Genomic DNA, 11,349 nt, shown 5'->3' on the forward strand with positions numbered 1-11,349 from the left:
TCCTCAGTCACACTAGCCACATTTTAGATGTTCAACAGTCACATGTGTCTAATATGAGACAGTGCAAATTCACAGACCATGTCCGTCATTGTAATAAATTTTATTGAACAGCATTGTTCTAGACCAGGAATTTTTTGGTCTCAAGACACTTTTAAACCCTTTAAACATTTTTTTAAGTGTTTCACTTTCTTAACTTCTATTTTTATTTTTAAATTAAAATGGAACTGACATACAACACTATCTTGGTTTAAGTATACAATGTAATGATTCAATATTTGTATATAATGCAAAATAATCACCACAGTAAGTTTAGTTAACATTCATCATCACATGTAATTACAATTTTTTTCTTGTGATAAGAACTTCTTAAAGACCTACTCTCTTAGGAACTCCAAATATGCAATACAGTATTGTTAACTAGTCACTATGGCGTACATTATATCCCCGGGATGTATTTATTTTATAATTGGAAGTTTGTACCTTTTGACCCCCTTCACCCATTTCTTCTACCTCCTACCCCTTGGCTCTGGCAACCACCAATCTGTTCTATTTATGAGCTCGTTTCTTTGTTTTTGTTTTTTGTTTTCTGATTCCAAAGAAAAGTAAGGTCATACAGTATTTCTCTCTCTGATTTATTTCATTTAGCACAATGTCCTCGAAGTCCCTTCATGTTGTTGCAAATGGCACGATTTCATCTTTTAAGTGCCTTAAGACACTTTCAAACTCTTAAAAATGATTGAGGATCCCAAAGATCTTCCTTTAAAATATGAATTATAACCATAGATGTTTAGTGTATTAGAATTAAAACTGAGAAAATTAAACCAGCTCACATTCCATTAGCCATCAGAGTAATGACACGACCACATATCATATAATCCCGGAAAACCCCATTGCACACTTGTGAGAGGGTTGCAGGGGGGGAAGCAAATAACATCCTAATGTTGTAAAGATGTTTTGACCTGACAGACACCCTGAAATGGTCTCAGGGTCCCCTAAGAATCCCAGATCACACTTTGAAAACCCTGACTAGACATAACTCTGTGACTGCCTAGTTCTTTTATTCCCTTTTTCTTCCAAATGCTATGGTACTTGTTTTGCCCCATCAGAAATCAATATCCTGATGATTTTAAATGCTGGGCAAAGTAAAAAAAAAATTTTTTTTTTAAATCAAAGCCAGACTTCTTTGAGGGGGAGAGAATAAAGGCTCTCTCACCTTGGGGCTACCTCTAACCAAATGGAGGCTTAGCAGATACGCCAATGAGTAGATTAACTATAGTTTGGATTAAGTGGGTTTTAGTGATTTCTCTGCTTTGACCTCAATACATTTTCCTAAATGGGCATCAAACTCACAGTGGCCCAGGCTGAATAACCTTAGACAGTAGCCTGATACTTATACTTCGAATTCTCCCGATGTAATTTGTGTTTGTCCTCATGTTGCCATATTAGAAAGGACCTCTTGAAAGATCATTATACAGCACAAATGTTAAGTTCATATATATAGAAATCTATCTATATCTATATATCTCAAAGTCCTGAATCTGACCTAAGCACCGTTAAAATGATTCCAGAATGTTTGGTTTTAAACTAAGTAGTCACAGGTCTTTGCTAATTGGTTCTAAACGTGTGAAAATGTTATACAATGCAATAATCATCCTGAACCTTCAGAGTGAACTACTTCTCTGTCAATGTACTATTCCTGAGAGTAAAATGGAGTTGCTGACTAAGCACCTTGTAAGAGGCTAATTGTAATAGACTTTACAAAAATGTCTTTAATAAAAACAGGATCTTTTCTGGGAATTTGTTAATCTCCATTCTGGTAATGATCTGAATTTGGATGATTTTAAGTATAACAACCTACGAAAGCTTCCATGGGTTTTATTAATATCTGTGACCCAAGTTGCCCCTTGCTAAGGTGTCTCTTTATGTAAGTACATGATGTCTGAGATATGTAAGGAGAGGAAACAGGAAAGGAGGAAATCCCCCTGCAGTGGTAAAGGGTAGAGCCAGGCTGGTGAAACGCATCACCCAGTGAAGTTGTTGCCCCATGTCCTCTGATGATTCTCTGCTAGTTCTTGACAGAGAAGTTACTCACAAATAGTTTCTTTACTCTGTCAGTGACTGAGTCCTGTTTTGTTCCTCTCCTTTCTAGATTGAACTAGTTTGAAAAGCTTCAAACTTTTCAAAGACTTTTTCTAAGTAAGCCAAGTGTATACTCTGAACAAGTGGGAACCTCGAGGCCACCAAGGCAAGTTTCTTGAGTGATGCTGCTTGGATGGGCTGCTGGGTTGATTGGGATTCATGCACAGCTCCTTTCAGTGCTTGAGCCAGAGCTACCAGTGAGGGCCGCAATATGAGGGGGGCCTTCCTCACATACAACCTGACGGGAAAGAATCACCTCTGTGATTCAGAATACTTCTGAACCCCTTCTTCATTCCTTCCTCACTGTAACCCAACCTCAGATGGAACCAGGAATAGGCATAATTATTCTGTCATTGATCTGGACCTCATCTAGTTACTGCCCCAACTTTGCTTTGGAAATGTATCACTTACAAAAACTTTGTAAATCCATAATCTGCTATTGTGCTTGGCATCATATGGTAGTGTGACCATCTTGATTTGAAAAGAAAGAGGCGAGGCTTTGTGAATTAAGCTGCTTATTGAACAATCATATCACTGTAAATTATGATGTATAGACAGTGTATGGTAATGGATTAAATCCAATAGTACTGTAAACCTTCTAAAAAACTCAAAGTTAGTATTTTAAAAAATCATTGCTAGCGGAGTCTGCCATAGGCTGAATTTTGTTTTCAGTATGCACTGAATCTTGCTTTTGCTTCCCAACTGCATTCTGTCTCTCTTTCTGGTTGAGGATGATAACATCCTCTTATTTTAAAGAGTTATATAAACATCCTCCCACCAGGGCCAAGTGCCTTTCTCTGCAAAGATGTCAGATCAAAGTTAATACAAACTCATTTCACCATTTCCTGCTGCATCATTCCAAATTCACTACCCCAAATGTTGTTCTATCCTTTTGGGGAACTCCATGCTTTATCATGCTCCTTCTGATCTTCAGGGATGGGACATTTACAGCTTATCCCAGGGGTAGAGACAGTGACAGTGTCCATTGTAGAGGTACCTCAGAACTGTCTGCCCTAGGGGAAAAAAAGCAGGGTGAATTCACCACCAGCATCCTCCAATATCCACTGGTGGCAACAAGAGAGGTAACTGCCTCTACCCGTTGGTGCTCGCATGTCATAGAAGTTCCAGAGCATAAAGCAAGAGACATGCTGTGTAGCTAAGGCCAGGTGTGGTCAGGTAATACCGACTCAGAGTGGCTTACCGCATGAATGGCCGGTAGAGGGTGAGCGTGGAGGATGTGAGGCAGGGCACAACCCACTACAATAATTACCCAATGCAAATAATAGTAAGTACTACAAAAGTCTATGTGTGGGAATGTTTTCTCTTGGTGAAGACAACAAAACTAAGCATTCTGGATGAATTTTTCTGGGAAAAATGTGATTTATTTGTCTGAATACAGACAAATATCCAAGGGAATAAACTGAGCATAGAGCTAGGCAAGATTCCTCCAGTCCAATGTTCTGACGGTCCTTGCATCCTACTTCTTGGTATCCCTAACAACTGCCTTTGTTCCCAGTTTGTTGGTCTCTAAGAATGTGGCCAAGCAAAGTAAGTTGTGGTTTTACTGATAAATTCCTTATTCTCCTAATCTTATGGCTCAGAGTGAGTCAATATATGCTTTGGCTGGGGCTTTAGGTAATGTCACTGCCATTTCAATGGACTGCAGCTGTCTGCCTTTGGCTGGTTTGGATCAGTGCCTAGGTGGCTCTTCTGCTCGCTAGTGGTAAAGGGAGGTCAGCCAAGTCCATCATGGGTCAGAAATAAAGCCTTAGCCCTGTTGATGAAAGGAAGCAAAGAGAACCCAGAGAAAAGGAAGAAGAAAGGAGTCGTCCTCTTCCTTGGCAGATAAGAAAGAACACATTCAGACGTCGCCTGGGTTCTAATCCTGACTGTCAAACAGGATGAGGAAAGGGCGGTTACATGACGAGCAGGATTTCCCAATGGCACCTTGATGGGACAACCTTTACCATAGTTTTGTGTTCTAGTACAGAGGCCTGCTGTTCATCAGAGTCAAGGTCAGGAATGCTAGTTGTTCTTTAGGGAACCTACAGATAGTGCTCCTTACAACTTCCTGAATTATGAGTTTTGATTCAACTAAGACAAGAAAAAATAAGTTAGATAAAAGACCAAAATACCACCTTTACTACTAATAAAGCTGGTATTAAAGATCATAATTCACATCTATCGGTGGAGATACTCCTTAATACTGAACCTCAGAATTAGGCAGATTTATATACCTCGCAACAAGTTGGGTCAAAAAATCGCAGACATCCCCTGTGGGGTAAGCTGCTTTCACACATGACAGAGAACAAAGCAGATCACTGTGAAGGTGGCTCCCAGGAGAAAGGTAAGAGGGACACGTTATGTTATGAAGATCTACTTGGTTCGATGCAAACTTGTCCATCCAAATAATCTTCTTCTTCTTCTTCTTTTGAGAGAGAGAGAGAGAACATGCATGTAAATGGAGGGAGGAGGGACAGAGGGAGAGGGAGTTAGAGAATCTTAAGCTCCACAAAGCTGCCTCCCCCCATCTAAATAATCTTAATTTTCCTCTCAGAAGCAGAGACCAGATTAATTCACTTTGTAATACACCTTCTTTTCCATAAGCAGATACATCAAGGGGGAGTAAAAGCAAGTTTACAGGTAAAAGACCTTCTTTTTCTGAGCTATACAAGCAGCAGGTCAACTTGCACCCTCCCCGACCCTTCCCCCCATCTCTTTGTTGTGGGTAGGCTTGATGCTGGATACCTTACCTTCACACTATGGCTCATTCTGTCACTCTAGATTTTGACTTCCCTGGCTCCGTATTGAGACTGATAAAGAAAGGATGACAAGGAAACTAAAATTTTTGAAGAAAGTTTTTTTATAACCATTTGTTTACCGAATGGAGAAAGCAAGCTTCACAGATAATACGATACATACTATTTCAGTGATTCTAAGATTCATATTTGATCACATTTTAACATCTCCAAAGTCATGATATGTGTACCACTAATGGTAAACACAGATTAGTTGACTGATATTTCTTCTACATGGCATGTAAAATAATGATGACTTGCAATCTATCGTGTCTAAGAATGAATAAGTAGTTAATAAACGACGAGCCTCAAATTTGTCAGTTGGGTGGTGTGATTTCAAACTTCGGACTATTTTTTGACCCACAACCCTTTTCCCTTGAAATATTCAGGCAATTAAGGCAACACGTGTGTTTCATGTTCTATGCAAATGATTTCCTCCCTTCCCCACATCATTTCACATATTGTCATGCAGTTTGGCATTCAGGCTTGCTTGACCACATCTGTACAGAATTATGCTCCGTGGGAGCCAAATTCCTTCTTTTGTGAACCAAGGCTTCTCAATGAGTTTTATGAAGTGGACTGATGAAACGTATCATTATCACAAGTTGGACTGATGGTGATGGAAATGTTCCAGCAGCTGGGCCTTGTTAGAAGAACAAACTAGGGCCGACGCTTTATGTAAACTTCAGTGGAATGTGAGGGAAGAGGCTAGGGAACTTTTCTTATTGCTCAAGACTATTCCCTTTTGCAATCCAGAAATGTGGGAAATATTTAGTGATTATTTTGTAGTTGGTTTCTCAAGCAAGGCTTTGAATTTTTTCAGTTAAATAAATCTTAAGTGTTTCCTTTGTGCAAAGTGTGAACTGGTTGCTTCAGGAGACAGGACATGCCACCTGCCACTGAGAACTTAATATGACCCAAAAAGGGACTGTACTCAAGACTGATAGGAGAATGAGGGGGTCAGATAGGTGATACAGGGTTTTGAAGAAGGAAGAAGTTATGTATGTATGAGAGAATCAAGAGAAACATTTAAGCAATGGCAGAGCTTCAAAAACTTAGGTGAAATTTTTTCAACTCGAGATGTGACTGAGACTTCTGGTTTCTAATAATGGCAGTCTTGGTTTTCTGGAGTCCCACTCTCACAGAAAACAAATTTAAAAAGTAGGTAAAATATTTTTAAAAACTCTTTTAAAAGTTGAACAACCAAAGCAATAAAGAATCATTAGATCAAGATTTGAAGAAAATCAGGAAATCAGACAAGTAAGTGGAGTATAAAAGACACTTTTGTCCCTAAGGTGATTTGCTCATTCCCCCATATCTGAACTTTAGTTCTCTGACCCACATATAATGGCCAGTCTAATAGAAGACAGCTGTCGGTGAGTTCATAACCTAGGAGACTGCACAGAGAGGCTAAAGAAGACCCAGGTGTAAGCCAGCCCTCAACCATATTTCACACTGAATGGCTAAGTCCAGGAATATTAAACTTCAGACTTAAAGATTTAAGGTGGTCCTGGCCTGATAGAGATTTGGAACACAAATCAACTTGGGGTTAGGCAGTGAGCAGCAAGCGGGCATACACCATCTTCAAGTTCAAAATACTTTGCTGCTGGTAAGGATATGACCACATCCATACAGACCTAATATTGCTAACATTGTGTAAGTTGTGTGTGTTGGGGGGGGGTGATTACACTATAAATTACCACATTTTGAAACTGGCATCTTTAATGACAAAGAATATGCCTGCATTTGTGATTTTCTCAAATTAAGATACTGGTGAATATTTAAGTCAAGAATATCCAGCTCAATATTTTACCTGTATTTCATATCTTTCTTTCATGAAATGGTTTCTTATTCTAATAGCATTAAGTATAGTGAGTCCTTTCAAGGAATTTCTGTCTTCAAAATATGCTAATCATGGATCAATGTCCTTTGGGAACTTATAATAAAAAAGCTAATTTTTCTCAATAGATGCGATAGACAATTTCCTTCAGTGGTTTGGGTTATTGTAAGGTGTAATGTATCTGGGTATGCATATTGTAGCCAGCATCATTAGTCATCTGAAATATGAGTATAAAATACAAAGTATTTTTCTTCTTTCGGTCTCCATTGTTGGATCGTCTTCACAATTTTCTGACTCCTCACAGTTCATGTGTGTCCAGGCTCATCCTGTGACCTCTTTTCAATTTTATCTACAGCCGAGACCTAGATTAACTTACTTGGATTTTCATTACCTAAGCTTTCCTTATCACTTGTACGCTGAGGACGTTTCCACTGAAGTCTCCACCTCTCACCTTTCCTCTGAGCATTGAGACAGATGTTGCAACGGTTCAGTGTCTCTACTTAGATGTCCAACACACATCTCCAATCTTGCATGTCCAGAAGAGAACTCTAGTTACTCTCCCAAACCAACTTACGTATTCCTCATCTTTATTCGGTAAAAGCCACCATCTTTCACTCAATTGCTAAGACCAAAACTGTATTGTCTGCTCTGATTCCTCACTTTCTTTTTTCATACCCTGCCTCAAATCCATCAGCAAATCTGTTGACTTTATCTTCAGAATATATCACTCATTTGATATTTCTCACTCTTCCTATGGTTACCTCCTTAATCCAAGCCACCATCACAGTCTCATGGGAACCACCGTGAAAGCCACTGAACTTGCCTCTTCACCTGTTAACCCCACACCCTCACTGTTCTTGACACTCCAGCCAGAGTGTTAAAGTGAAACAAAACATTTCACTCTTTTGCTCTCAGTCCTTCAATGTCTCCTCATTACACCAAGAATAAAATCTAAAATCTTTTCCTTGCCTGCAAAGTCCTTTATCACAGTCCCTGGCTACCTCTTGAGCTTTATTTTGAGGCCATTCTTCGCATTTACTCCACAATGTCAACATTTCCTTTCTCCTTATTCTTTCTAGACTGTGCCATTCATAATTTCATTTTGGGAACTTTGCTCTTCTTTCACTTGCCAGGAATATTCTCCCACCATTCACAGGCCTTGCTCTTCCATTTTATTTGGTTTCTGGTTGAAATGTCCTCTTCTCAGAAAAAACTTTCTGGACTATCCTAGCAATTCCCTTGCCCATTTATGTTTCTTCTTTGCCCTATCTAATTTTTCTGATTTAAATCTCAGAATATATAATAATATAACCTGACATTATGTGATATATTTGTTTATTTGTGATTGTCTTGTGTCCTACATGATGATACAAGCTCCATGAGGCCAGAGCTTTACCGTATCTTTGGTTTTTGAAAATAAGCCAGAATATGGAGGCACTCATCCCATAAATGGGTGCACACCAGTATTCCAGGCTCATAGATGACCTGGAAAGGGATTTACATTTACTAACAGGCTAAAGATGGTTTAGTCCAAGAAAATGAAAGATCCTCTTTACTCTCCATTTTCTAGAATCTGGACTTGGAAACTGGTTAAACTTAAATAAAATGTTCTTTGTTTATTCCACATGACATGATTTTTTTTTTAAAAGGAGAGTACGTGTTGTGGGGAAGGGGGAGAGGGAGAGAGAGAATCTTAAGCAGACTCCAAGCTCAGTGCAGGGCCTGATGCCCAATGGAGCCCAGTATGGGACTCAACGCTGGGCTCAATCTCATGACCCTAAGATCATGTGACCTGAACTGAAATCGAGAGTTGGACACTTAACTGACTGAGCTACCCAGGTGTCCTTACATAACAAGATTATTAAATCTCTTATTCCATTATATCTGCTTCTGGGGATAGTAACAGTGCTTATATCATAAGATTGCTGTGGAAATTAAATAAAGCCAAAAAGTGTTTTAAGGGGACTGACATATAGTAAATGCTCAATAAGTATTATCTGTTGCCATTAATATTATTGTTGTTACTTTAAGTTTAAAGTTTTCTTCTTAACTAGTAATAGATTACTCTTACTCTCTGTATCTTGCATATGGGAACATTCATTAAATGTTACTGTAGTATTTACTGTATCTGATACAGACTACTCTGACCTCACTTTGCACAGAGATGTAGGGCCCCAAATGACTTTTTAAGAAGTTTGTGCCTACTGGAGCCAGAATCATGCAAAGCAAGAATTGCCAGTATGTTAGGCTAATACTGTGTTAGCATTTTTTTTTTTTGCCAGAATTGTGAGTCAAAAGAATATATTCCTGTGCTTTACCCATTTTACTCTTCATTGTCTAAATGTTGACTTTTCTTTGTGTCAGTATAACTACGAAAGGGCTTTTTATGGGGACCCTGCATGGCTCAGTCGGTTAAGCGTCTGCCACTCCCCCTGCTTGTACTCTCTCTGTCTCTCTCTCTCTGGTAAATAAACAAATAAAATCTTTAATTAAAAAAAGAAAGAGCTTTTTATGGTGGCTGCTCTTTTTTTGTTTTTGCTATATTACCCAAAGATAAAATGATCTTGTTACTTCTCTTTCTGATTTTATTTATTTGGTTTCTCTTTTTTTCTTGATGAGTCTGGCTGAAGGTTTATCTGTTTTGTTTATGTAATTTTTTATGTTTACATTCCTTTTATTTTTTAATAAAAATAAAATTTACTACTTTTTTCTTTTTTCCAAATTTTTATTTAAGTTCTAGTTAGCTAACATATCATGTAACATTGGTTTCAGGAATAGAATTTTTAGTGATTCGTCACTTACATACAGCACCCAGTGTTCATCACAACAAGTGCCCTCCTTAACCCCCAAAACGATTTAGTCCATCCCCCCCACCTCCAATTTTGCTTATTTTTTTTAAAGAACCTGCTCTTAGTTTCATTAAATAATCTCACAGTGGAATTTTAGAGAGGCAACTCACTTGTGTTATTTCTCTGTGAACCTGTCTAGTTCCCCATGAACCCTTTGGGAATATCCCATCAGTAGGTTCAGCACTGGGTTTTTGTAAAATGTAAATCAACTGTGGGAGAGTTGGGTATTGGGCATTGATTCCCCATGTTTTGAAGCAGTGGTTCTCAATATTAGTGTTCATATGGTTATTATTGCTGTATATTACTTGTTATTATGATCTGCAAAGACATTTTTTATACATGATTCTTCTGATCAATCACTCCTCTTCCATAAAATTTGAAAATCATAAACATACTATGTATCTGTTCACGTACTGTGGCCCTTTGGAAGGTCATGAACCAGTGTAATGTCTAAGATTATTCTACGTTCTTAAACCACTTGTTTTTCTCATTAGGGACAATATCACTCTCACTGTGGATGCAAATTTTAATGTAACTCCAGGTTGTATACTCAGTTGTCATCAGAAACATATGTAAACTTTAGCCAAAGAAAGTAGGTGATTTAAGAGAGAGTTGCATAAATTTCCATCTAAGCCGGTCTGGGGAAACATTTCCTAGTGTAAGTGATAGAAAAGGATTTTGTTGTTCTTGGATTGAGAGAAAACAGAGCATGATTGATCAATTGATCTACTGTCTGTCTATTAGGTATTTATAAAGTGCTTCCTATGTACCAAACATTTTTGTGGACCGAGGATGGAATCGGTGTTATAAGACATAGAGAACTGTTGTTCTGCAGTGACATGTCCAGATAGCAAACAGTAGCTGATAAAGTAATACTTGCTTCCTTCTTTCTATCTCTAGAACATTATCCACCTTTCCCCTGTGTGTGTGTATGTGTGTGGTGGGGGGGTTCCTGTCCAGTTTTGGATTTCTAAACCTACAGTCTCAAATCTCAGAGGTCATGAGTCATCCAGTATGCCTATCCTCAATCCACCTTGAAAGAAGGATTAGATCAAACAATGGCCTACTGGATCTCTAGTTCTCAAACATTACTGTGCCTAGGAAACATCTTAGGTATTTGCATATCGTATGAATTCTTGTCCCCTGGACACCCCCTTCCACACTAAGAATCTGATTGAATTTAGAAGGCAACATATCAAATGTGGCATTTTCACAAGTAGGGAACACATTTTGAAAAACAGGGCACCAGAATAAATAAATTTTTTGAGGGCAGCATCTTTTTTTCATTCACTATAAACATCATCAATGTCAAAGCTAATGGTTGTATTTGCTATTTTACCATAATAATAAATTATCTTTAAACATATATCTTTTTATGTATCTTCCTTTTGTAATGTCTATATTTATGTATCTATATATTATTTCTGCCTTACCTATATTTTTAATATCTTTCATTAGACATATATTTTACTGTCTAAATACATAAAGATTAGGTATATCAGCTTTTTCCCATTTTGCATACAAGTAGTATACTTCTTTCTTACATTCACTGTCCTCACCTTACCACTCCCTGAGATTAGTTTTTTGTTGAAAACTGGTTTATATAATTTTCTTAGAAATTATCCCAAAGGACGAAGAATAAAAGAAAATTCCAGAAAGATGATCTTTCATAATTGACCAACCTGAACCAAGTCTTCATTCTTAATCTTTGAACATAACCATT

Source organism: Meles meles, chromosome 2 (genome assembly GCF_922984935.1).
Source record: "Meles meles chromosome 2, mMelMel3.1 paternal haplotype, whole genome shotgun sequence".
NCBI classification, from domain to species: domain Eukaryota; kingdom Metazoa; phylum Chordata; class Mammalia; order Carnivora; family Mustelidae; genus Meles; species Meles meles.